A 24,930-nucleotide genomic window follows, 5' to 3' on the forward strand; every position below is an offset into this window, starting at 1 on the left:
AAGAACCATTCCAGTATGGGTAATAGCTCCTGAGTTATAAAGAATGATCTGATTCATATAGCACTGAGTGCCATAGGAATTAAATGTAGTGAATATATCAAATTCTAATTCCTTATCACATGTTTCAGATATTCAGAGTCTCCAGTTGAAGTCCCTATGGTGCTTTGATCAAGCGCTACAGGCACAATGCCTTTGGGTAGAAAAGCAGAAAAGGCCATTTGTAAAAAAGTGAAGGTATATTAGAAGCTAAAAATGGGCTTTTGCTCTTGGTTCATAAGGAGAGGGTAAACCAAGAGAAATTGACCCCATTCTTACATCTAAGTAAACTTTATCATTTTTCTCATAGAAGGCTGTAATCTCCCCCTTTAATCATGTTTAAACATTCATTCTGCATATTTCATCTAAATTTTGCCTTAGGAATTTATAATATATAGTAGGAGAGAGATGAAGTTATATAAATAATTATAATCCTAAAAAAATAAAATAAAAATAAAGTAAAAAATAAAGATAAAAATATTCAAAACATACAAATAAAAAAGAAAATAATAATTATAATTCTAGGTAGGAAATGATTTTTTTGCAAAAGAGGCAGAGGAAGTGATGATACTGGATGAACAGATACTCTACATCTGTAGTAAGAACAGAAATATATACAAAGCAATTTATGAAATTATTTTAGTCTATCCATAGTTCACTTTGAGTAAAAGCAAAATACTCTGTAACTTTGTGGCTTGTTTTTATCCTATATGGACAAAAAAGTCCAAAATTATTAGCATATTTATAAATTTTATTATCAAAGTGACCATATACAAAGTGTTGACTATTTTGAGAGATTGCTAACAAATATTTGAAAAGGAAAATGAATTTGCTGTGAAAAAAATGAAAACCTCAGACATAGCCAAAACCGGTTTGGCTCAGTGGATAGAGCGTCGGCTTGCGGACTGAAAGGTCCCGGGTTCGATTCTGGTCAAGGGCATGTACCTGGGTTGCGGGCACATCCCCGGTAGGAGATGTGCAGGAGGCAGCTGATCGATGTTTCTCTCTCATCCATGTTTCTAACTCTATCTCTCTCCGTCTCTCTCCCTTCCTCTCTGTAAAAAATCAATAAAATATATTAAAAAGAAAAAGAAAACCTCAGACATAGAGCACACTTAAAAGATTGTATACACACACACACACACACACACACACATACATGCACACACACTTCACCAAAGAGCAGCTAGACCAGTTAGATAATAGCTCTGATGTTTGGCAAATGAAGAAAAATAAAAGTTAATAGTTTAGATTTCGCTTTCCTATTGTCCCATTAAAGTGAATTTTATATTTTGTTTCAGTGCAGTAAATTAATATGTACCCTTTTTCCTGAGGATCATTGCTTGAGATGCTTTTCATTTTTTTCAGAGGAAAGACTGAAGTGGTGAAAATAAATTTGAATACAAATATTAAATGAAATCATTATTATATTAGTTGTGGTCTAAAATCATACTGCAGGCATTTAATGGTATATTTACTTTTGTCTGAGCATTTACATGTAAGTGTCTAAAGTATTTGAGTCATTAGGATCTGAAAGAATAAGAGGACAGATTTGTGTCTTAATATTCTACAAGAATATTTAAACCAATAAATGCTCAAGCCAGTTATTCCTGTTTAAAATGATCTTTGCTCTTCCTCAAACTTCATACTACCTCAAATATGAACATTCAAAGTAGAACATTGGAAAAATTTCCATTTCATTATAGATAAAAATTTAGTGTTCTTTAAAGGTTAAACATTTATTGTTGTTAGCCCTTGCATTATAAATATATCTTAGAAACAACTTCGAGTATTTTTACATTCTCCCTTCACATTTTAAATAAAGAGCAAGCATTCACTATAAAAGGCTTTTCCTGAAGAGCTACATTATCTGAGCTGTTTCTTAAGAAAAAGAATTGAAAAATCCATACTTATATAACAAATAAAATAGACATGGACAAATGGTAACTTTTAAAAAAGTTCTATTGTAGTAAGAATTTTATAGGTGCTAAGAAATTTTAAAGATGAAAATGGTGTCTAATATATTCTATTGAGAATGAAGCTCTAATTATCAATATCAAATGTGCATTATCAGTAGTTTAAAACTTAAATGTGAAGAAAATACATTAGATTCATAACATATAGATTTACAGTTAGTCTAATGTTCAGAAAATTTTTCAATTTTACTTCAGCTCAGAGAAGTATCCTGTAACATTGTAACTATAGGTTTCATCATTCAAAATAGATTAGCATGTTCTTGTCTAATATTTTTAACCCTCATTTTTTTAAAAAAAACAACTATGTTTTTATTGATTTTAGAGAAAGAAGAAGGGAGAGGGAGAGGGGGAGAGAGAGAAACATTGATGTGGATAGAAACATCAATCAGTTGCGTCTTGCACACACTCCAGCCTGGGATCGAACCCACAAACCTGGCTGTAGCCTGACTGTGTATTGAACTGGCAACCTTTCGGTGTGCAGGATGACACTCAACCAACTGAGCCACACTGACCAGGGCCCTCATTTTTTAATTTATATATTGAAATACCAACTTTTGTGCCCTTGATAGCGGTGAAAGAGAAGATTTAGAAAGCTATAAAATAAATTCTTCAGAAGCTTTAATTAAAGGGATTGCCCAGAACTCAATTTCTTGTTGCTATACCCAATTATTTTCATATGTTCCATAAAGCTGATTTAAAAGGTTCTAGCTGTATGTATGTATGTATGTATGTATGTATTTATTTATTTATTTATTCTTTTATTGTTGACACTATTGCAGATATCCATTCCACCCCTACTTTGCCCACCTCCACCCAGCCCCAGGCCCCTCAATTAATATTTGACAAAGGATGCAAGAGCATACAATGGGGTAAAGACAGTACCTTCAATAAATGGTGTTGGGAAAATTGGACAGGTACATCCAAAAAAAATGATACTAGACCACCAACTTATACCATACACCAGAATAAATTAAAAATGGATAAAATACTTAAATGTAAGTCATGAAACCATAAAAATTTTAGAGTAAACCGTAGGCAGCAAAATCTCAGACATTTCTTGTGGCAATATTTTTGCCGATACACCTCATAGGGCAAGGGAAACAAATGAAAAAATATACAAGTGGGACTACATCAAATAAAAAAGCTTATGCACAGCAAAAGAAGCCATCAACAAAATTAAAAGGGGGCCCACTGGTGGGAGAACATATTTGGCAATGATACATCTGATAAGGGGTTAATTTCCAAAACATGTAAAGAACATACACAGCTCAACACCAGGAAGACAAACAACCCAATTTAAAAAAAAAAAAATGGCTAAAAGTTCCAACTATTGCTACTTCAATGAGGATGGGAGAAAAGAGAATCTCTCCTCAATTCCTCAGGCTGCTTTAAACCTAAGGCATTCCTAAGGCAACCTTCTGTTGCTCCCTAGCTAAGGGGTCTGAAGAAGTCCGCTAAGCCTTTGAAATGTATTGCATGTGAAGAACAGTAAATAACCACACACTGCTGTTTATACTATGCTGCTAATGAGGTCATGGGTCCAGTGCCCATTTGGGCCAGTTTGCTTTGTTTTGCTCAGTATCACAGACCTCACCCTAAACGCTAGATAGCTGATTATAAGGAGGCTCATACCAGAGCATGTGGATGATTCAGTATTATACCCAAATCTTCAGCATCATGTCAGCATATGAAACATGCTGCGTTCAGAGTACCCAAAACTTAGCAAACTTACGAATAGTTAATAATTCCAATAATAATTGCTTTGAATCCAAAAGAAAAAATGAAAATATTTTAAAATGTTAAATTACTTTCAAAAGTCCTTTAAAGACAGCCAGCATGTTAATGGGTGGTGGGGAAGCTCTCTGGAGTGGCAGTGGAACTGAGAACATAGGTTGGGTTTCAACAGGTCTGAAATTGCTGTGAGCAAAGGGAGATTGCTGGTTAGATACCTGGCCTCAGAGGAGAAATGTTTATTATTCCCCTTTCCTGAGTTTCCACCTCTCATTAGGAGTTGTGGTTAATAATGGGAGTCATTTCAGATAATAGTTGATTTTAGCTGTAGTGACTCATAAGTACTTAAGTGATGGAAGGATGATTATGTTAAACTCACAAGTTTCTAAAATGCCATTGCACTTTTTAAGGCAGAGTACATTTTTAAATGCATTTTAAAGCTATCATTAATAGTTATTGAGATACTCCTGTGTCTCATGTGTTAGCTCACTAAGGTGTGTGTCTGTTGTCTAAGTATATGTACCCTCCCATACTATTGCATCTTCCTCTTCATACATAGCTTTTATTGTTGCTCAGAGCAGCACACTTACCCCATTAGCCAAAATGGACACAAACACACCTACTGGCATGACTAGACTCCTCTCAGTTATTGTTAATCCTTATACTTGAGAGAAGAATCCCCCCTCCGTGTCTACCCATCTTGCCTAGAGTAAAAACCAAAGTTATTCCAAAACCTATATTTCACACAGAGAGTGAAGCCAATGTTCTACAATGCCATCATTGTCTGGCTCTGCCTTTCCCTCCACCTCCTAGTTCCATCCTTGTTAAGAAGCACAGCATATGAGGCCTTAACCTCACACTCCAGCCATGCACAATTATTTACTACTTCTCAAATATAGTCTTTGTGTGTCTCTGGCTTTGGACTAATTTTTTCTCTGACAACCATGCCTTTCTCCATTTCCACCCAGTCAACTCCTTCCTACTCATCCTTCAAGACTCAGCTTGCTCATTACTTCCTCCATGACATTTCACTGATGGATCCCAGCAAAACTGGTCAATCTCTGTGTTCTCACAACACTTTGTCCAGGCCTCTATTATAACACTTAGCACACTGGATTGTAGTGATTAACTTTACATGTTTGTCTCTCCCTTTTGAAATTGCCCTCAGCAGTAGTTTACCAAGCCACATCAAAGCAAATAAACAGAAACCGGTCTCACCTCTTTCTGGTAACTTTACTTGATCCTGACAACCATTTTCTACTCTCTTCTATTTCTGTCTACTTCTGTTAGCTTAGGTTTGTCACCTTTTTTTTTTTTTTTTTTTTTTTTTTTCTGCCAGTGTACTTGAGCCTATAGAAAGTTGCTGATGATGATTGGTAGTGAGAGTATTTTAAGGCCATTTGGAGTCAGACTGAGTCAGGGGACAGGATCCTTATCCTAAAATCTTTAGAAAGTAAATTAGCATAAGCTTGAACTCTACTTAGAAGGGCCATAAGTGACTGAAAAAGAACAATGTAAATTGATGCTTGCCATGAGACCATAGAGCTGGAAGGGATCCTTAGAAGTCATCTAACCCCTATCAGATACTCTAGTGTTTTGTATACTCTCCCAAGAAATGGGAGAGAAATTTCTATCTCAATCTCTCCACTGACTTGGAACTGACTACCAGTTAAGGAGCCATTTCTTTTCAAACACCTCTAAACGCATTGCCACAACTCCATTTACCATATAGCTTTAGTTGAAATGCCAGAGTCAAAGATTGCCTGTATTTAACCTTTTATTTTTTATAGAAAGCCACAGTAACCAGCTGTGATTTAACTTACCTAACTCTGCGTAATGTCGGAGTCTTTAGAAGATTAGGAGTGGTAAAATACACAGCTTTACAACTGATGCCCATCAACTCATCCTAAACAATTTTAACCAGTTATTATTGAAACCTTTAAAGCTGCTGCCACCACATCTTCTCTCACTGCCTACATTAAAGTTATGGTATTGGCTGGTCCAGAGAGTCCATAGATTTTGAGCTATAACTGGTACTAGATATTTTAGTAACCTCCAAAAATTTATTATACAGAGCTGTAACTAGAGTTAGAACACAGGTCTTCTCACATTGCCTGGGATTGTCACTGCAGTTTTCACAATAGAAGGGATTCATAAGTGTATTTAAATTTATTCATTTTAGTTTTATGTTAAAAAGCACATAGCTTCAAGGCACCCAGTAATAAAATTATCATTTTGCAGTATAAAGTCTCACTCTCAAGTTATCTGCCTTGTATTAAGTTTTGGACATATTTCCATAAGATGAAGAATACCCTTAGAACTATGCAACAAAAACTATAAGAGTAACAGAATATCAATATTAGCGATACACACACACAGTTTGTTTTTATGTTAGATTTACCCCTTTTTAAAATATACCCCCAACATACTACTAGTTACATTTCCTAATCACAATAATAACATGTTTTGTATGTGCTGGACTTGTCCAAATATTTTATACTAGAGGCCCAGTGCACGAAATTTGTGCACTCAGGGGGGCGGGGCAGTCCCTCAGCCCAGCCTGCACCCTCTCACAGTCCAAGAGTCCTCGGGAGATGTCTGACTGACAGCTTATGTCTGCTCCCTGCAGTCAGACGTTCTTAGCGCTGCTGCGGAGGCAGGAGAGGATCCCACCACCGCCGCTGCGCTCACCAGCTGCACACTGACCAATAGGGTGCAGCTTCTGCATTAAGCATCTGCTCCCTTGTGGTCTGTGTGTGTCATAGGGACACACATTCTGCCATTCGGTTGATTTGCATATTAGCCTTTTATTATATAGGATGTTACCTCATTTAATTTTTTTAACAACTATGTGAAGTTGAAGGCATTTCACTTATATTACAATCAGGAAAAAACAGGGCTTAGAGAGGTTAAGTAACTTACTGAATAACAATTAATACATGACAGCACCTGAATTTGAACCTGATTCTGTCTGATTCCAAAGTCTGTATTCTCAACCACTATGTATACTGCTCTCCTCTGGTAACATCACCCCCTTTCCTCCATTGAAAACTTATTCCAGAAATAAACAATTCATAAGTCTTAAATTACATGCAGTTCTGAGTAGCATAATGAAATCTCGTGTAGTCCCATTCCTTCCACCTGGAATGTGAATCATCCCTTTGTCCAGCATCTCCCCTTGTATATGCTGCCCACCTATTAGTCACTGAGTAGCCATCTAAGTTAATCAGATCTACTTCGTGGTATGGCAGTGCCTGTGTTCATGTAACCTCGATTTTACTTAATAATGGCCCCAAAGCACAAGCGTAGTAATGCTGGCAGTTCAGATATGCCAAAGAGAAGCCACAAAGTGCTTTCTTTAAGTGAAAAGGTATGTATACACAGGGAAAAAACAAACTATGTGTAGGATTTGGTACTATCCACTGGACATCTTGTAACAGATTCCTCATGGATAAGGCGGAACTACTGTGACTTTTGGGTAGCTTAGAGAAGGCTTCACCATAAAGAGACTGTAGATAAAAGCCCTGTTCTTCTCTACAATTAGTCGAAAAGGAGACAACTTTAGGGAGTAAGAAGTTATTCTGATTCTTAGCAACTATAATTAAGGAAACAAATTTCAAATTTCCAAGTAATTTAGAACAAATTTATTGCTTTAGTTTACATTTTTACAATTTGTGAAGTTCTTTGGGGCAACTTATCAGAAAACAAGAAGCATCTATATAAATGAAAGACAGATATATCCATGGCTGACATTTTTCTCATTGACATTTTTTAAAAAGGAATTTCAGGAAGGAATTGTATGTGCTTGAACATGGACTATGTCCATTTTATCATATTTAGATTTCTTACAATTGTAGGGTTTTGAAAAAATAATAAAATTAGTCAGATTGTGTTTCTTTCTTACTGCAAGCTGGGATTTGGGAATCTGAGTATTTTAAAAACAGGCAAGATTTTTAATTTTTAAAAATATTTTTTATTGATTTCAGAGAGGGAGAGAGAGATAGAAACATTGGTGATGAACGAGAATCATTGATTGGCTGCCTCCTGCATGATCCACACTGGGGATCAAGCCCGCAACCACGGCATGTGCCCTGACCAGGAATCGAACCGTGACCTCCTGGTTCATAGGTTGACACTCAACCACTGAGCCATACCGGCTGGGCAAGGCAAGATTTTTAAATGTATTTTTAATTTTATACAAGTCTTTTTAGGCTGCATTACTTAATATATATAATTTTTAGAAAAGAAGAGAGAAACATCAATGAGAGAGAGGCATCAATCAGCTGCCTCCTGCTAGCCCCCTACTGGGGATGGAGCCGCAACCTGGGCAGATGCCCTGACCTGGAATTGAACTGGCAACCTTTTGATACTTGGGATGAAGTCCAATCAATTGAGCGACACTGACCAGGGATGCATTATCTTTTTCTTTTTTTTTTTAATTTTGAAGCAAACAGTGATAAAACTTAAAAACCAAAGGCATGCAAACATGTTTTTGCCCCTGATCTGTATGAAAACTATTCTTTGTCTGAAATAAATATTACATTATTGCAAGTCTGTTTCCAGGATAGGTATTTTAAAATTTGACAGGAAAATTACCTTTCAAATTTTTATGCATATACTGCTTGTGAATTATTATAGCATTATTAGCAATGTTGATTGTCCATGTCACATGTTTCTTAATAGGATTTCCAATAATTTTGCCAGTGTAAATTTATCATTTTACATATACAATCCCACATACTAGAGATTCATTGTGGCAACCTGGCAAATTAATGATGCAGTGGAAGAGAAACCAGCAAATGGCTGGAAATGCTAGCCCAGAAATTAGTAACATTTTTAGCCTTTGGGATGTGAGTGAGGCTAAACAATGCACTTAAAATGACATTTTCAGGCTTACATCATAGGCCAAAGAAGTGGGAAGAGAGGGTAATGGTGCCTGGTAGAGCAGAAAGTCTGCCAAATAGTTGAATGTCAGATTTGATTGTTGTTGTTCTGTCTTTTGCCTAAGGTGTATCTCATTTTAAGAAAACCTTCCAGAAAGAAAATTGAATATGTTCAAAGGAAATAAACCAGTAAATGCTCATGGCCCTATAGTTTCACATTACAGATTTCTCTGTTTCCCAAAGGATTCACCCAGGATTTCCCCATACACCCACAGTTACTGCTTCTTCCTTTGTGTGCTCATTGCATACTTCCTGGTACCTGTTACAGCACTTGCTTTGTCTTGCCTGCAGTGTACTCAGTTTTGCATGACTGTCTTCCCTACTTAGAGTGGTAGTCCCTTGAAGACCTAAGCTAAACTTTTCACTTCTTTGCATCTCTTAAGTAGCTGTGGTGGATTAGGCATAGATAAAAATAAATGTTTGAATTAGAGTGAGTTCCTATAGTATGTTGTTTAGTGTACAGGTAAGGCAATTAAAGAAATTACCAGGAGCCAGAACCCATGCAAGGGACCTGAGAAAGGAAGATTAAAGTATCTCTGAAAATGTAAATAATGGGAAAATAATTTGCAAAAGCAATATTTACTTTCATTGTTAGGAACCTAGACATAACCTAAGATGAGACATATCTGTATTTTGTTTTCTATTTATAATTTTAGTTCAAATAATTTTTTACTCATTATTTGCTTTATAATTATCAGTTGTCGTAATAAATAATGGTAACGCTTAAATCTTATAGGAGATTTTATGTAGATAAAATATTTAGATATTCTATTTGCAGCTGTTAAGTTTTACTATTATAAAAATGAAGCAATTGAAATAAATTTTAAAATGTGCTCCCGTAGAAAAACCTATATATACTTATGTTACAAATGAGATGTGTGAGAAACAAATAGCCTGAAGAAATGAGGGTGATATTTAACATCCTATATATTACCTGTAGCACACAATTACAATTTAGGAGCATTTTGTGCCACAAGGCTGCTTATTAGAACTGTGTCATGAAGGCTATTTTATTCACAGTGGCACTAGTCTCCAAGTCTTTTTTAAATCCTCATAAGGGAGAGATGGCCATTTCTGTGAATGGTCCTGGTCTTAAAAACATTGGGTGAGTGGGTGATGGTTTGTCAGAAATGATGTTTCTGTAATGGCCAAACATCTTGGGGGGAGAAAAGTTTCAGGTGAGCAATCGATCACAGGTCATATTATGCCATTTATTAATATCTAGTTAATTATGCTTGATTCTGTTAATGGATGAAACCATGTAAAGAGGTTGAGTTTACATAGAAATAAAACTTGAATTCAACAAGCAAAACACTACCTCACCCTTTCCCCCAAGAAAGATTGGGGCCAGAGATTGCGACATGTTGATAATTTCATTTAGCAAGGTCAAAAAACTCCTTTTGAGAGATAACAGCCTTCAAGGGCTCCTGTCTACAATTACCAACTGTAGGAATATTCGCTCTGGAATGGATCCCACTCTATTCTGGGCCCAATTTTCCTTGTCATTTCCCCTGTAACAAATACTATGCAAAATTGTGTAACAAATAAATGGTTTGGAGATTACATAGAATGCTCAATATAATAAATTTCAATTGCAGTGGAAAGGAAAGAAGTCCTTTTGATATGTATTTGATAGGAATGTGTTAATTTCAACAAAACATCTGGTATAAAAAAGTTGCGAATGCAGGACAATTGAGGAGGTTACAGAAGGAGAAGGGATTTACTGTGCTTACAATTGCCAGTAGTCGGGCCACTTTGAAGTTGTAATTTTGTCAGACTTGGAAATTTAGTGGGAACCAATCTATTTAGCCCTTCCATGAGAAGATCCAAATCCAGCTGCAGCAAGGAGCAGTTACTGATTGAGAATGGAGGTTCTATGCAGTGCCTCCTAGCTAATTTTCATCAATATGTTTAATATTGCCCTTTTTATGTTCTGGAAGGGAAAAGACTGCCTTTGTGGTTTATTGGTTGAACTTGTACAGCTGAATCTACTGTAAAAAATCTTTCTTCATTAACATTATTTTACTACAGATTTCAGTGTTCTTGACATTATTATTTTCTTAATAAAGTAATTCAAACTTAGAATAGTCACTGTAGTTTCAAAGCTTGATTGAAAGATGCATTCAGTATTTTCTTTAAATAAGCAGCAATTATAATAACACAGCTGTCATTAAAGATAGAATTTATTTTAAATCTTAACAGTCTTGCTTCTTAATTATGTCAGGCTGAAATAAGGCTTATGTAGTTCAGTCCCACATTTACTCTGAGCAAGGTACTGCACTAGATACTGTGGAGCAACAAAGATGAACAATACATAACATCTACCCTCAGTGAGCTTATAGTCTTGTAAGAGAGTAACATGTACACAAAAGAACTATAAAGAATGTAATAAGTAATACATTAGATATATAAACAACACTATTGGAAGTGAGAGAAATTAGCTCTTGTTAGATAGACTGGGAAAGGTTTTACAGGAAAACTGACATTGCAGCTAAACCTCTGAGGGCACTTAAGACTCACAACATTCAAAAGTGAGGATATGGAGAACATTTGCATTGTGTGTCCAAAAACTTCCTGAGCCAAATGCAAAGAAAAAGAACAACAGTGTATGTTGTTTGAGGGGGAACTGTAAGTAACCCTGTGTGTGACTTGAGTTCTAGTGAGGACAGTGGGAGATAAAATTACAGACAAGGACAGGGTTATTTTAAAGGCATTGAATTGCCATGGAAAGATTTTAAGCAGAGTAAAAAGGTCATCAGGGATGGCTCTGGCTGCTTATATATAGGATGGAATGGAAAGGATAGAGATGAGAGACAGACCAGTTAGGAAGCTAATTTTAAATTCCAAATGAGATATGCTACAGGCCTGAATTAGATTAGTAGCAGGAAGGATATAAAAAGATATATAACAGAGACATGGTAGTAATAGAACAAGATGAGACTATATGTGGGGAGTAAGGTAAAGGGAAGAGTTGAGGATGGCTCCAAAGGGTCCTTCTTACATGATGGAGAGATGAAAAAATTTAAAATGATAAGCAACACAGTAGAAGTACATGTTGACACTTTGCTTGTAACAGAGTCATTTTTTAAAAATATATTTTATTGATTTTTACAGAGAGGAAGGGAGAGGGATAGAGAGTTAGGAACATCGATGAGAGAGAAACATCAATCAGCTGCCTCCTGCACACCTCCTACTGGGGATGTGCCTGCAAACAAGGTATATGCCCTTGACTGGAATCGAACCTGGGACCCATCAGTCCACAGGCCGACATTCTATCCACTGAGCCAAACTGGTCAGGCGTAACAGAGTCATTTTTAATGTCAAAGTAATTTTACTTCAATCTTAGGGTACTTTTTTTTCTGATTTTGAATATTGGAGATTTTATTTTTAAAAAGTGTATCCTTTTAAGATATGGTATTGAGAGTCGAGTATACTATCTAATGCAGTGGTTCTCAACCTTCCTAATGCCGCAACCCTTTAATACAGTTCCCCATGTTGTGGTGACCCTCAATTTCATTGTTACAAATTGAACATAATTAAAGCATAGTGATTAATCACAAAAACAATATGTAATTATATATGTGTTTTCTGATGGTCTTAGGTGACCCCTGTGAAAGGGTCATTCGACCCCCAAAGGGGTCGCAACCCACAGGTTGAGAACCGCTGATCTAATGTGTTGTTATATTAGTATTATTTAATATATCATTTTATATAAAAGTATAATAAAGAAAACATAGGAATGGGACCCTTGATATCATTATTTTCTTTTAGCCCGTGCCACAAAGCAAAGCTTAGAAAATAAAAGATAAATTTATAGACTGCCTCTAGCTTGAAGAAGCATTTATGTGTAACATTTGTTAAAGTACACTGAACCCTCAAAATTCCTCTTTCTAACCAAATACACATTTTGTGGATGAGACATCTATAAAGAAATAAATGTTTATAAACACTGGGCAGTTGTTATGGAATTTAAATATCTGTACTTACAACCTAAGAATGTCTTGGTTTCAAGACTGAATAAAGATAGATTCCAGACTTCTTTAGAGGTAAACAGCACATCAGTTGATTTAACAATGGAAACTGACTGAATTTTGTATTATGATAAAAGTCAGCATCTTCTCTTCCATTTATGTTGGGTAATCTTTTTTTCCTTTGGGGAACTTCCCAGATGTTTTGTGAATATGATTCCAATTTACAAGAGTTGTTTTTATATTGTAGCTGAGTGATGTCCTAACTCGGAAACTCTTAGACTGCTATAATTCTAGACAAGGGGTCTTCTGAAATGTGTGCAGGAGTGCCCTATGACACTTAGGCTTCTTTGACTTGTTTAGATTCTCAAAGCTGCTTGTGGGGGCAGTTTCCTGACGTTAAAGAATCTAGCTCCTAGTGCAGTAATTTCCATTAGCAAAGAGAATAAACATTTCAAGGTATCAGCTGGGGTCTAGATTTTGAGCAACCTTCATATAATGTAGTAAAAATAAACAGCTAGCACCACAAGATAATTTACTAGAGATGTTTCCTTAGGTACAGCTGTCATATTTTCTGAAAGGAAGAGAAGCCCTGAAATTCAGTGGAAAAGACAGGATGGTTGCTGCTGTACACATTGTCAAAAGAATCATTTTCAAAAAAAGATTGTAAACATTTAATAATAATGTGTTGTAATAGTTTAGCATTAAGTAGTGAAAACACTTTAGATAAGTGTCTAATTTGTATTATGACCACATTTCTTAATATTTATTTAGAAAATTAATAGTCGCCACTTAGTTATAGATTATGCCTTTTATGATCTTCCATAGAAAACTACCTCCAAACCAGAAAAACTGTGAGCTGCCTCACTCTGCCTAGAAGTGGGTCTGTGTCCTGTGTTTACTGACTACCTTAAATATATGCCCAAACCAGGCATAATTTAAAAAGAAAAATTCTCATTTATAAGGAGTCACAAGCTTATGGTGCTCAGTTGTAGATGATTTTTGCACTGTGGACCCTCTTGTCCCTCTCATTTAGCACTGATGATACAGAGATGACACAGGTGATCGACCCAGTAGATAAAGACACATGTTTTAAAACAGACTACAGACTTTCTTGCTCAAAACCTTTCTGAAGAATTTTTTCCTCACATAATGTACTGGCTAGCATTTCACTTTCTTTGGAACATTGACCTATGACTATTTTATTCAATATTCTTATGGGATACCTATTAATTTTAGTGTCCCAAATTTCTTAGGCAAACACATTTGCTGGTTCTGGTATTTTCAATGTTTCTTTAGAAACTAGAAATCTCTGAGCCATTTTTTTTATCTTATTGCTCTGATTTACAATTCTGCATATGAAAAGAGGAAGTGTTATCACCTCAAACCAAGTAAAGTCAGTAGAGTACCCATCAATGTTGTGCCAGTACTGTGTGATTTGTGCTTAAGGGAAACCTGTATGAATCTAGGAGCTTAAAATATAATTAGAGCAGTTAGATCTGTGTGACCAGGTAACTAGGTCTCTGAGGCCATGATCCATGCTCCAAGAAGGAATGGATGTGGGAAGCTGGAAGATCCCCCTGTGCTAGTAAAGTGAGAGGCAGTATGTAGGTGTGAGGAGTAACAACCTCCAGAAATGCTTCCTTTGGACAGTGATGCTACTTTTTTCATTTGATAATTGATTCATAATGACTGCTTATTTTGTATTTAATGTATAGGTTCCCCAAGGACTTTGTTGCTTTGTCTTTTGTTTGTTCTAGTGTGTAAGTCTATAACCTCAGGGATACAAGTTTTTTGTATTCCCCTTCTCCCCCTATTTTACAGCTAAATGTAACCTAAGGTATGAAAAGTTAGTAACTTCTTTAGGTCAGACAGTAACTAAGTGATTGTGTTGTATTTCTGATTCAGTTATTAGTGACCTACCATTAGACTTGCACTTAAAGGTCCTTGAGTACCTAGCAACACCAAAGTGGAAATAAAAGCTCCCAAATTGAAAATAATTGCACAACCCTTTATGTTCATAGCAGCACAATTTACAATAGCTAAGATTTGGAAATAGCCTTAAGTGCCCATCAGCAGATGAGTGGATTAAAAAACTGTGGTATATCTACACAATGGAATACTATGCTGCTATAAAAAAGAAGGAACTTTTACCATTTGCAACAGCATGGATGGAACTGGAGAGCATTATGCTAAGCGAAATAAGCCAGTCAGAGAAAGATAAATATCACACAATCTCATTCATATTTGGGATATAATAATCAATATAATATGATGAACAAAAATAGATCCAGCCCTAGCCAGTTTGGCTCAGTGGATAGAGTGTCAGCCTGTGGACTGAAGGGTCCCAGGTTCGATTCCAGTCAAGGGCACATGCTGGGGTTGTGGCTTGATCCCCAGTAGGGGGCGTGCAGGAGGCAGCCAATCAATGATTCTCATCATTGATGTTTCAATCTCCCTCTCCCTCTCTGAAATCAATAAAAATATGTTAAAAAAAATAGATCCAGAGACAAATGGCAAGGGATGGGGGTTAGAGAGCAACCAAAGGACTTGTATGCATGCATATTAGCATAACCAATGGACACTGACACTAGGGCAGTGGGGGCTTGCCCGGTGTGGGAATGGCTGAGGGGAGGGGGGGTCAATTGGGGAAAAAGGAGACATGTAAAACTTTAGACAATAAAAATAATAATAATTGCACATAAATAAATAAATATAATTGCAGGAAGTCCATTATGATTAACAATTAATGAAAAATTTATTTAAAAATAATTTGATTGTTTTACTGACACAGATCATTCAAAATGGGCTAACAGAGTATTGTCAAGTAGTTTTCCAGAGCCCTGCTTTGTCATATACACATAAACTTGTAATTATGGTTTTACAGGGCATGTAGATGGTTAATCCTGGAGTCCTGAGAATAGTTTCTCTTTCAGCAACTCCTGTATTTCTCTTACAACCTTAACTACAAAGTTGATTTGCTCAATGTAGCAGTCATCCTAGCTCTGTTTAAATTAACACACATTTTGAATTAGTGGAGCTCAAATTAATGATGTTTTATTCTGTTTCAAAGAGTGAGCTTTCCATCACTGGTAATTATTTCCATGAAAGTTAAATCCACAAAAAAATATTCTCTCAGTTTCCTTACTGTTATTTACCAAAGTCCAAGAAGTAGCTTTTAGTTACATGGGGAGGGGAAAGGACATGGCAGTAGCAAAGGAAAATGAGTTTTATAACCAGGTCTCTCAGATTTGTGGAGCAGGTTCTGAGCAGCATTCTAAACCAATATTCCTTGTAAAAGGCAAACCAGACCTGGGAATCTTAAAGTATAATGTGATTGAGAGAATGTTTGCTGGTATACACTAATGCTTTAACCCCTATCAATGTGGTAAGTTTTAAGAACCTCTTAATTGACAAACATGCCGATACCCCTTCAGAAGTGCACCAGAGGTCCATTCCTCTTTCCCAAAGTTAGCCCTTCTTCCACTAAATCATTCTCAGTGCTTTAGAGAGTTGATTTTTCAACAAGCTCCCTTTCCCTCTTGGAAGATTACTCACCTGCAGTCCCACAGAGAACCGGAAGAGTGGGCAGAGGATTTTTTGAAAGGATTTTTTATTTGTGAACTGTTGCCTGATTTCCTTTAGATCCATGTTCATTTAGAGAGACTGTTATCTGGTGCTTCTTTTTGCTGTGCCTGCCTTTGCTGACTTGTGATTCATCCACTTCATAAGATTTTCCTTTATAAAAAGGTGTGAAAGGCATAAAAATAGACTAGTATTATGGGTCCCTATGTGTTTTAAACTACAACAAAATAGTAGTAATAATCACCCCACAAACATTGAACTCCTTCAGGATGCAAAGCATCTATGTTTTCCTCAGGGGAAAAAGCCTGTGAAATCAAAGCAGCTCTGTAACTCTATCATGGAAGTAGATTATTACCTATTTATAGCAGTCTATGAGTTGTAGTTAGTAAAATGATGTGAAATTGTGTTGTACTATAAATGCACAGTAAGTAATCTAGCTAAAAACCAAAAAGACCATTTACACCATCTAAATGAATAGTATTAATACATATTAAGCAGGGGAAAACATACTTTGGTGGACAGTTTTTATGTGATGAATAAAAGGATATTTAGAGTGTAGGGGAATGTTGAGTGTTTAATAAAGTATAATCAGTAGGACCACTTAATGTTTATTATATTGCCAATAAATGTTTATTAAATATGTGATTATCCTCCTATATTATTTCTTTTACTTATCAAAAATTTACTCACTAGCTACTGAATGTTAGGCACTGGGCATACAGTGTTGAGCAAAAATGAGCACAGTCCCCATACTCATGGAGCTTATGCTCTAATAAAGTTATATACATATGTGTGTGTGTGTGTGTGTATATATATATATATATTGAAATATATATATATTGGACTCCTTCAGGATGCAAAGCTGAAGGGCCCCAGATTCGATTCCACTCAAGGGCACATGCCGGGGTTGCAGGCTTAATCCCCAGTAGGAGGTATGCAGGAGTCAGCCAATCAATGATTCTCTGTCATTGATATTTCTATCGCTCTCCCTCTCCCTTCCTCTTTGAAATCCCTTCCTCCTCCCTTTTATTCATCACATAAAAACTGTCCACCACAGTATGTTTTCTCCTGCTTAATATGTATTAATACTATTAATACTATTAATATGTATGTAATCCCTCCCTTCCTCCCTTTTATTCATCACATAAAAACTGTCCAGTCAAAATGTAGTTTTTAGTTTATGTTTCTATAGGCTTTTGCTTAATCTGGTAGATTTTCTACAAATAGGCCAGTATCCATAAGTTTAAAAGTGGTAAGGCCTTGTGAATTTAGGTGTATTTCTCCTTTTTTTTACATCTTTAAAATGTGACTTAGTTTATGAGATTTGTACTTATCATTAGGTGCTCTAAGTTGCTGCTCATATAAATGCCAGTCATATTGTGGCAGTATAGTGAAACTTCTATGAAGCAAGCTATTGCACAGGACTGCAATTGAACATACTAGGCCACTGTATGTATACTTGTGCTTGGCACATAGCAGGCATTCAATAAATATTTGCTAAATTAATTCACATTCATAGACATTCTCTTCCATCAGTAATCAGTAGGACTGCCACTTATTCACACTTATTCATGGCAGGTTTTGCTGCTGTTGGGGATAGCAATGTCACATGACTAATTTAAATTGCATGGCTTTTATCCATTGCATTTTTTCCATCCCCAAATGATGCTGTTTCCTTTTAGTATCTATTGTGTGTGTGTGTTTTTAAATATGTACTGTAGTAGAGATTCAGCAATTGTCATTATTTCAGCAGCATATATAGTGAAGCTTTTCCAACATATTTTATTAGCTGATGTGCTTGTCTCATGTAAACAAAGCCCAAGCAGAACCTTTTCAATGGGATAATTAAGTAATTTTTAATGGTAACAGAATGGAAAACTATACAAGTAAAATTTTTCTTTGCCTTTTAAAATTAGGTTTATCAAGCTATAAGCAAAACGAGAGATGAATTTAAATACCCCTTTCTGATTGATCAGGTTCATTTTAACATATTTGTTGAAAGGAATAAAGTAAAATATGTTCCAAGAGATTGGAAGGTAGGTTGGGTTCAAGTCGAGAGCTTTAGCAGTACATCAAGAACAACATAGTTCTCCCATGCTGAATCTCCACACGACATTGTGCTATTTACTTGGAAATGGACATGAAGGTTACTTTGCCCTGACCAGCTTATAGTTTAACATATTTAAACACACCGTGGGAACTACAGTGGCATTTACAATTGGGACAGTTTCTGTCATTCTTAGAGCTTGATAAAAGGGAACTAAATACTCTTATTTTAAAAATGCATAACTTTTCTGTTGAATAATCCTCCTATGAAGCTCAGCAGTTGGAGAGAAATGATCGGACAGAATGGATAGACTGCAAAGGTAAGGAGAGTAAGGAAAAGCACAATGAAGAGAGAGCCACACCTACTAGGAGGGTATAAGAATAAAGTGAGATGAGGGGCCAGTGGGTTAGAAATGGCAGAAGGCCATAGTGAAGACTACATTTGCCACCCTCAGTGTGTTGGTGCTCCCCCACCCTTATCTGCTCAGTTTCTACATTCTGTGTGGTTTTGGCATGCTGCCAAGTGCCAGGTGCCTGATAATGTTGAGTTATTCTTGGAAGCTCACTGCTTTATTGTGCTAGTTGTTCCCTGGAGCCTCTGACATAATTCTCTCCTTTTTTCCTTGAACATCAGTTGTGGGTGTTATTGGATTAGGACAGAGTTGGGAGTTGGTCATCAAATATGTGTAAGATTAATGGAAAGATTAGTCATTGGGGGGAGGGGAAGTCAGAAGATGCAACATATAGTTCCAACTCCACTACTCAGTAGCTGCATGACTTTGGACACATCATTTTCCTCTCTAGTTCCCCAAAATGTCAAATGAAGGGTGTGGACTAGACGATCTCTCAGTTATTGTAGCTGTGACATTTGGTGACTCTATGACTTTAGGGCCTTATTCTTGGAGGACAACTGTTATGATTTATAATATAATGTAGCATTAGCTTTGCTACTTTATGGATCTGTTTTGAGGGTTGCCTAGGAAGAATTATGTGAAGACCCTTTGGAAACTTTATGAAGAATCATAAAATGAAAACAATGTGAGTAATTTGAAAGAAAAAAATTTCCCCAAAGATATGACATAGTAATAAAAATTGAAATAGTTCTGTTTAAATGAATGTAAGGCAAGTTATAGAGGCCTTAAAACACAAGTCGTTTATGCTTCACTGCAGGAAAATATGTGATTGCAAAGTATAAAAGCAAGGAACTGACTTAATAACCATTGCCTGGTTAAGCAGATAGGCTGCTGGGGGCGGTGAGGCACTCAATTTTTTTTTTCTAACCGGCCTTCTGCTTTTCAAGGTTACCTTAAAAACCCTAGAAAGAAACAGGGAGTAGGTCATGTACCATTCTCTGTCACCAACACCCATCCACTCCCCAAAGGCTGAAATAGAACTTAAAACCAGCACAGAAGGGAATGGGTCATCCTGATGCAATGGTGGAGCATAACAACATGTGACGGCCTTGCACAATTATCCTTGTCCAGTGGAGGCAGCAGCTGTAGGCCTTTGTCTTAGTGTTTTCATCTCTTCCCACACCCACATTCTTTCCTTTCATCTCCTTGTGACATTTTACTATTCATGCTTCCTCACCTAACTAGAGTAGAAAGAGGAAAACATCCAGAAGGTTAGGGAGGAGAAGAGAAGGAAATTAAAAGTGAAAAAAAAATTTGAGGCAATAGAGATGGCTGGATGCCTCTTTCTCTCTTTCTCAGCATGACCAAGTGGATAAGTTTACTTTGCACCTCATCTTTAAGACTGACTTAACTCTTTTCCTTTATTACTTTTAGTTCCCTATCAGTGACATCTGAGGAAATTATAGGCAGTCCACACAGTAAGAATCAACATGATAGCTCTCAGCAGACTGGTACCATCTAGGAGTGGCAATAGTTTTAGAAAAGACAGTAAATCAGTGGGTAAGACAGAATCCCCCTAACATGGCACATAAATTAGAGTGACAACATATGTTTTGCAATTTACAGAGTTTTAATTTATAGATTTGATTACCATGGAAAGAGGGACGGGAAAAAAAGGCATGACGCTTGTGGTGAGTATGAGAGAGCTTATTCATTCAAGTTGGAAAAGTAAAGTTAAAAATCAGAAACAGGCCCACCAGCCTAGCTATATCCAAAACTAGTACTTTGGTAACGCTATTATGACTTCCAGCAGATTAAATTTCAAATTGTGGAAAGGCTTCAGAATAAAGGAAGGCTTAGTATCCCACTAATAGGGCTTATTAAATTTAGATAAAACAGATGTTTTCCAATGGCAGCAGCTCTGAATCACCAAGATCAAAATGGAGAAAGAAGAGAACAAAAACTAGCTAATACTTTCACTAAAGAAGTACTGTTTAATCTCAGTTTCAGAACCAGCTCACACTTATACCTAAAGCTTTCGGTCAAACCCCAGGAAAAGAGGCTTTAATTGGGAGAAAATTCCTTAAATCTGATTAAATGTGTATACATTATGTTGATTTACTAACATTCTAGAAACAGTACTGTGAAAAGAGACAGGCAACCCAGAGTTCGTACCTGTTTGTATGACCTTTGTCAAGTTGTTTAATCTCATTGAACTCAGTCAACCTCAGTGTCTTCAAAATGTGATTGTTTTGAAGACTCAACAAGAGAATACATGTAGAGCACCTGACTCATAGTAGGTGCTCAACCAGTATTGGCTCTTACATTGAGAGCTGCTTTTGCTCATAGTGGCATGTCTCCTAGGATTTAGAAGCTGTAGATTAGCAGTCTCCAAAGAGGGGTATAACCAGATGATCCATTGTGGGGTGAGAAGAAAATATTAGACATTCTATTTGTGATCTTTTAATCTAAAATATAAAAAAGTACTTGTACTCCACTAATAGTTAATGTATGGATTGGCCCTGGTGCTATCATTTGGTCTATAACAGAGGGACATTGTCACATAGTCCTGAGGAAAGCATAAGATCCCTTATTTGATGGGAGTAGATAGTGGCACAATTCTTTCATTTACTTTCAGCCAATTGCAGAAAAGTATTTCAGTTTACATGCGCATGGTTAAATAGATTCATAGTTCTTAGTATTATCTTCAACCTGTGGTTTCTTTGCAGGAATCTTCTTAAGCCACTTGTACATTACTCGTAGTTAGCTAAAGCTAGATAAACAAGCCCAAGCAGGATACACAAGTGGCTTAAGAAAATTCCTGCAAAGGAACAATGGATTGTTGATAATAGTAATAGTCCAAGCACAAGGCAAGGATGGGAAAATGATGGAGCTAGCTGACACTTCGAGTTACCTCGTAACCTGGTTGGCCAAGTTGCAAAGTAAAAATGAAGGTAATCTAATCAGACCTCAAAATATGTCAGCCCCCAAATAAGAGAAATTATCAAGAACATTTGAAATATGTATTTTTACCTGCTGTCTTTAAGAAAAAGCTTATTCTAAGTATATATTCTGCTTTGGTTATATTAACTAGTTTATAAGTAAATATACATGTTGGGAAAGTGCTCAAACTTTTTAGTGCTAAGAATGTTCAGTAAAAACAGTTTGGAGACCACTGGTTTAGATAAGCAAAGCACAGAACCTCTCAGCTCTTATTCTTTGCTGCTTATAGAGTTTTGTTTTGCTAAATATTGTGCTGTTTAGCATAACCAGTAGGATATAGAATAATGTATCTAAATCCATTGAAGACAAATTGAACATAATTCATGGAACTATATTTCTGGGTAAATATTTTTTGTATGGAAGTAAAAGACCAATCCTTGCACTAGAGATTTTTAAAAATCTAGTTCAGGAAAACCAAGAAAGAATAACAAAGCAACATATGAATGCAAAATTGTGGAACTTCTTGATAAAGAGGCATCTTAATTGATGTAGTAGATGTGTTACTAGAAAAAATGTATTCATTTCATTTCTGTAAAATTTTCCTACAACTCTAGATCACTTGGTAACTAGTAAACCAGCAGCAATGAGTGTAAAACAGATCCTTCCAGAAAAGAAGTTAATCTTGTCTGACCACTCCTTCTCAGCATTCCTATCGAATGTAAATTTAATAAGTCTTTTATATGTATCCATGTATTATTTTGTAACATACTATTTTTATATGCTCCATGACTCTTCACATAATAAAAGGCATAGAACAGGTGCCTAATAAATATTTTGAAAATTAAAGAAAATGAAATGAAGGCTTCTCAGAAAAACAAACATACAAACAAAACCAGAACCTGGGAAGGTAGCCGTTATCCCCTGGGATGGCCACATTTAATTCCTAGAGAAGATAGCTTGTTTAGATCCTCCCATCTCAAGTTTGAAGGGTTAATCTTAATCCTGGGGCTCCCTTCCTTCCACCAGAGCCATGATATGGTGGCTTCCCTATGAGCATCAACTTTATAAATATGCTGATGATCAAAGTTATTTTCTAACCACTGCTTATTAAGCATCTAGTGTATGCAAGACACTTATACAGGCGCTGATATTTTATTTATTTGTTATAGTAACTCTGAGAGGTAGGCACTATTATTATTCCCATGTTATAGATGAGGTAATGGAAGCTGGCATAGGTTAAGAGACTTATGCAGATGTCACACAGCTAGTATGCAATAAAGCCAGTTTCCAAATGCAGGTATGTCTGACTCAGAATCCAAACTCTTGCCGAAACCAGTTTGGCTCAGTGGATCGAGCATCGGCCTGTGGACTGAAAGGTCCCAGGTTCGATTCCGGTCAAGGGCATGTATCTGCGTTGCGGGCACATCCCCAGTGGGAGATGTGCAGGAGGCAGCTGATCGATGTCTCTCTCTCATCGATGTTTCTGGCTCTCTATCTCTCTCCCTTCCTCTCTGTAAAAAATCAATAAAATATATTTAAAAAAAACCCAAACTCTTGACCATTCTACTGTGCTATGTTCTTTAAGACTGTGAAATAGTGTTCATGTATTAATGAGGACTTCAATTTTGCATTTTTAGGAGCTACAGTTATTGGCAGTAAGTCACAGGGAACTGTTGTCATACTTTGGAGATATGCTTTTAATGGCCCTGGGGAAATGATACTTGGTTAGGGTTGTAGAGGTTTCTAAATTGTAAGAGAAAAGTCAATAAAATTTACGTTCAACTTTACTTGAGAGGTAGTTCAGTTTTATAGTGTCCTAACTCAGATAACACAAGAATGAAATCCCTAGAAACTTTGAAAGTCTATGTCAGATTACTTTTGTGTTACATTCTCTTGAAAGTAGGGACAATCTCACATTTTCAAGTTTCCCAAGATTAAAATTGTCAGTGGTCATACCGTAATCCGTTTTCCAGACACACAGATATTTTTTTTGTCAAGACCATTGAGAGCACTGTTCTAATACTGGATAGTAATGAATGACCCAAAGTCATATTGAATCTTAAAGATGAACCTGAGTCATGAAGAAACAATTAAATGATGTTCATTATACTTAGGTAGAATATATTTTAAAAGCTTTTCATCAGAAAAATGATGTAAACAAAACACTCTTCCTAGACATCTATTTCTAGAACCAGGATAAAGTCAATCCAGAAACTCTGAAAGGAGAGCACTATGTGGACATTATATGGAGGGAAATGAGGAGTACCTTCCATACACACTAAACATTTAGCCGTCTGTTTTTCTATGTCTCTCCCCCTCACACTCCTCCCCCCCAGTTTTAGTTCTGCTCCACCGAATCAAATTCACAACTTGTTCCCCTAATTTCGAGGTGAGGAACTTGTGGCTAGGAGGCAGATTCTTGACAATATTGCTCTGGTCATCACAGCATGCAACCTAGAGAGTATTTCTCCCTCCTGGTGGGCACCTGTGGCTATCCCAGAGAATAGAGGCTTTTAAGAATTCTAGATTAGAGCAATTCAGGAACTTTAAGCCAATCAGTAGGTGATAACACTCTAAAGCCTAAGTAAATCCTATAGAATAGGAGCTACATAATATTTATGGAAACCTACAGGATGAATCGCACGAAGTCTCCCTTTCCCTCTTACCCTTCCACTCCTTGCTTGCTTTCTCTCTTTGTCCCTTTTGTGTGTATTTATTTACTTTCTCTACCTCCCACTTCTTTTCCTGCTTCTTGTTTTCTCTTCCTCCAACTTTCTTTCTATATATTTTCTTTTTCTCCTTTCTACTTTCTCTTAATTTTTTCTTCCATTCTCCAGTAATCACCCAACATATCACATTAATATATATATAATTATATATTATACTAGGGGCCCGGTGCACAAAATTCGTGCACTGGGTGGGGGTGGGGGAGTGTCCCTCAGCCCACCCTGCCCCCTCTCACATACTGGGAGCCCTCAGGCGTTGACCCCCATCACCCTCCAATCGCAGGATCGGCCCCTTGCCCAGGCCTGATGCCTCTGACAGAGGCGTCAGGCCTGAGCAGGTGACCCTCATTTCCCCCCATCACTGGTTCTGCCCCCAGCCCAGGCCTGATGACTCTGGCCCAGGCATCAGGCCTGGGCAGGAGACCCCCAGTCCCCTCCGATTGCTGGCTCCACCCCCTGCCCAGGCCTGATGCCTCGGCCAGAGGAGGTGACCCTCATCACTCTCCGATCACTAATCACCAGATCGGCCCCTTGACCAGGCCTGAGGCCTCCGGCAGAGGTGTCTGGCCTGGGCAGGGGACCCCCAGCTCCCCGCGGTTGCAGGCTCCGCCCCTGGCCCAGGC

General features: G+C 37.0%; 1 protein-coding gene across 1 annotated transcript in view; it reads left to right on the forward strand.

Annotated features, from left to right (window-relative positions):
* Positions 1 to 24,930, forward strand: part of AMMECR1 (Alport syndrome, mental retardation, midface hypoplasia and elliptocytosis chromosomal region gene 1) — a 122,056-nt gene that overhangs the window by 61,129 nt on the left and 35,997 nt on the right. The window lies entirely within an intron of this gene.

Source organism: Myotis davidii, unplaced genomic scaffold (genome assembly GCF_000327345.1).
Source record: "Myotis davidii unplaced genomic scaffold, ASM32734v1 scaffold1383, whole genome shotgun sequence".
In the NCBI taxonomy this organism is placed as follows: Eukaryota; Metazoa; Chordata; class Mammalia; order Chiroptera; family Vespertilionidae; genus Myotis; species Myotis davidii.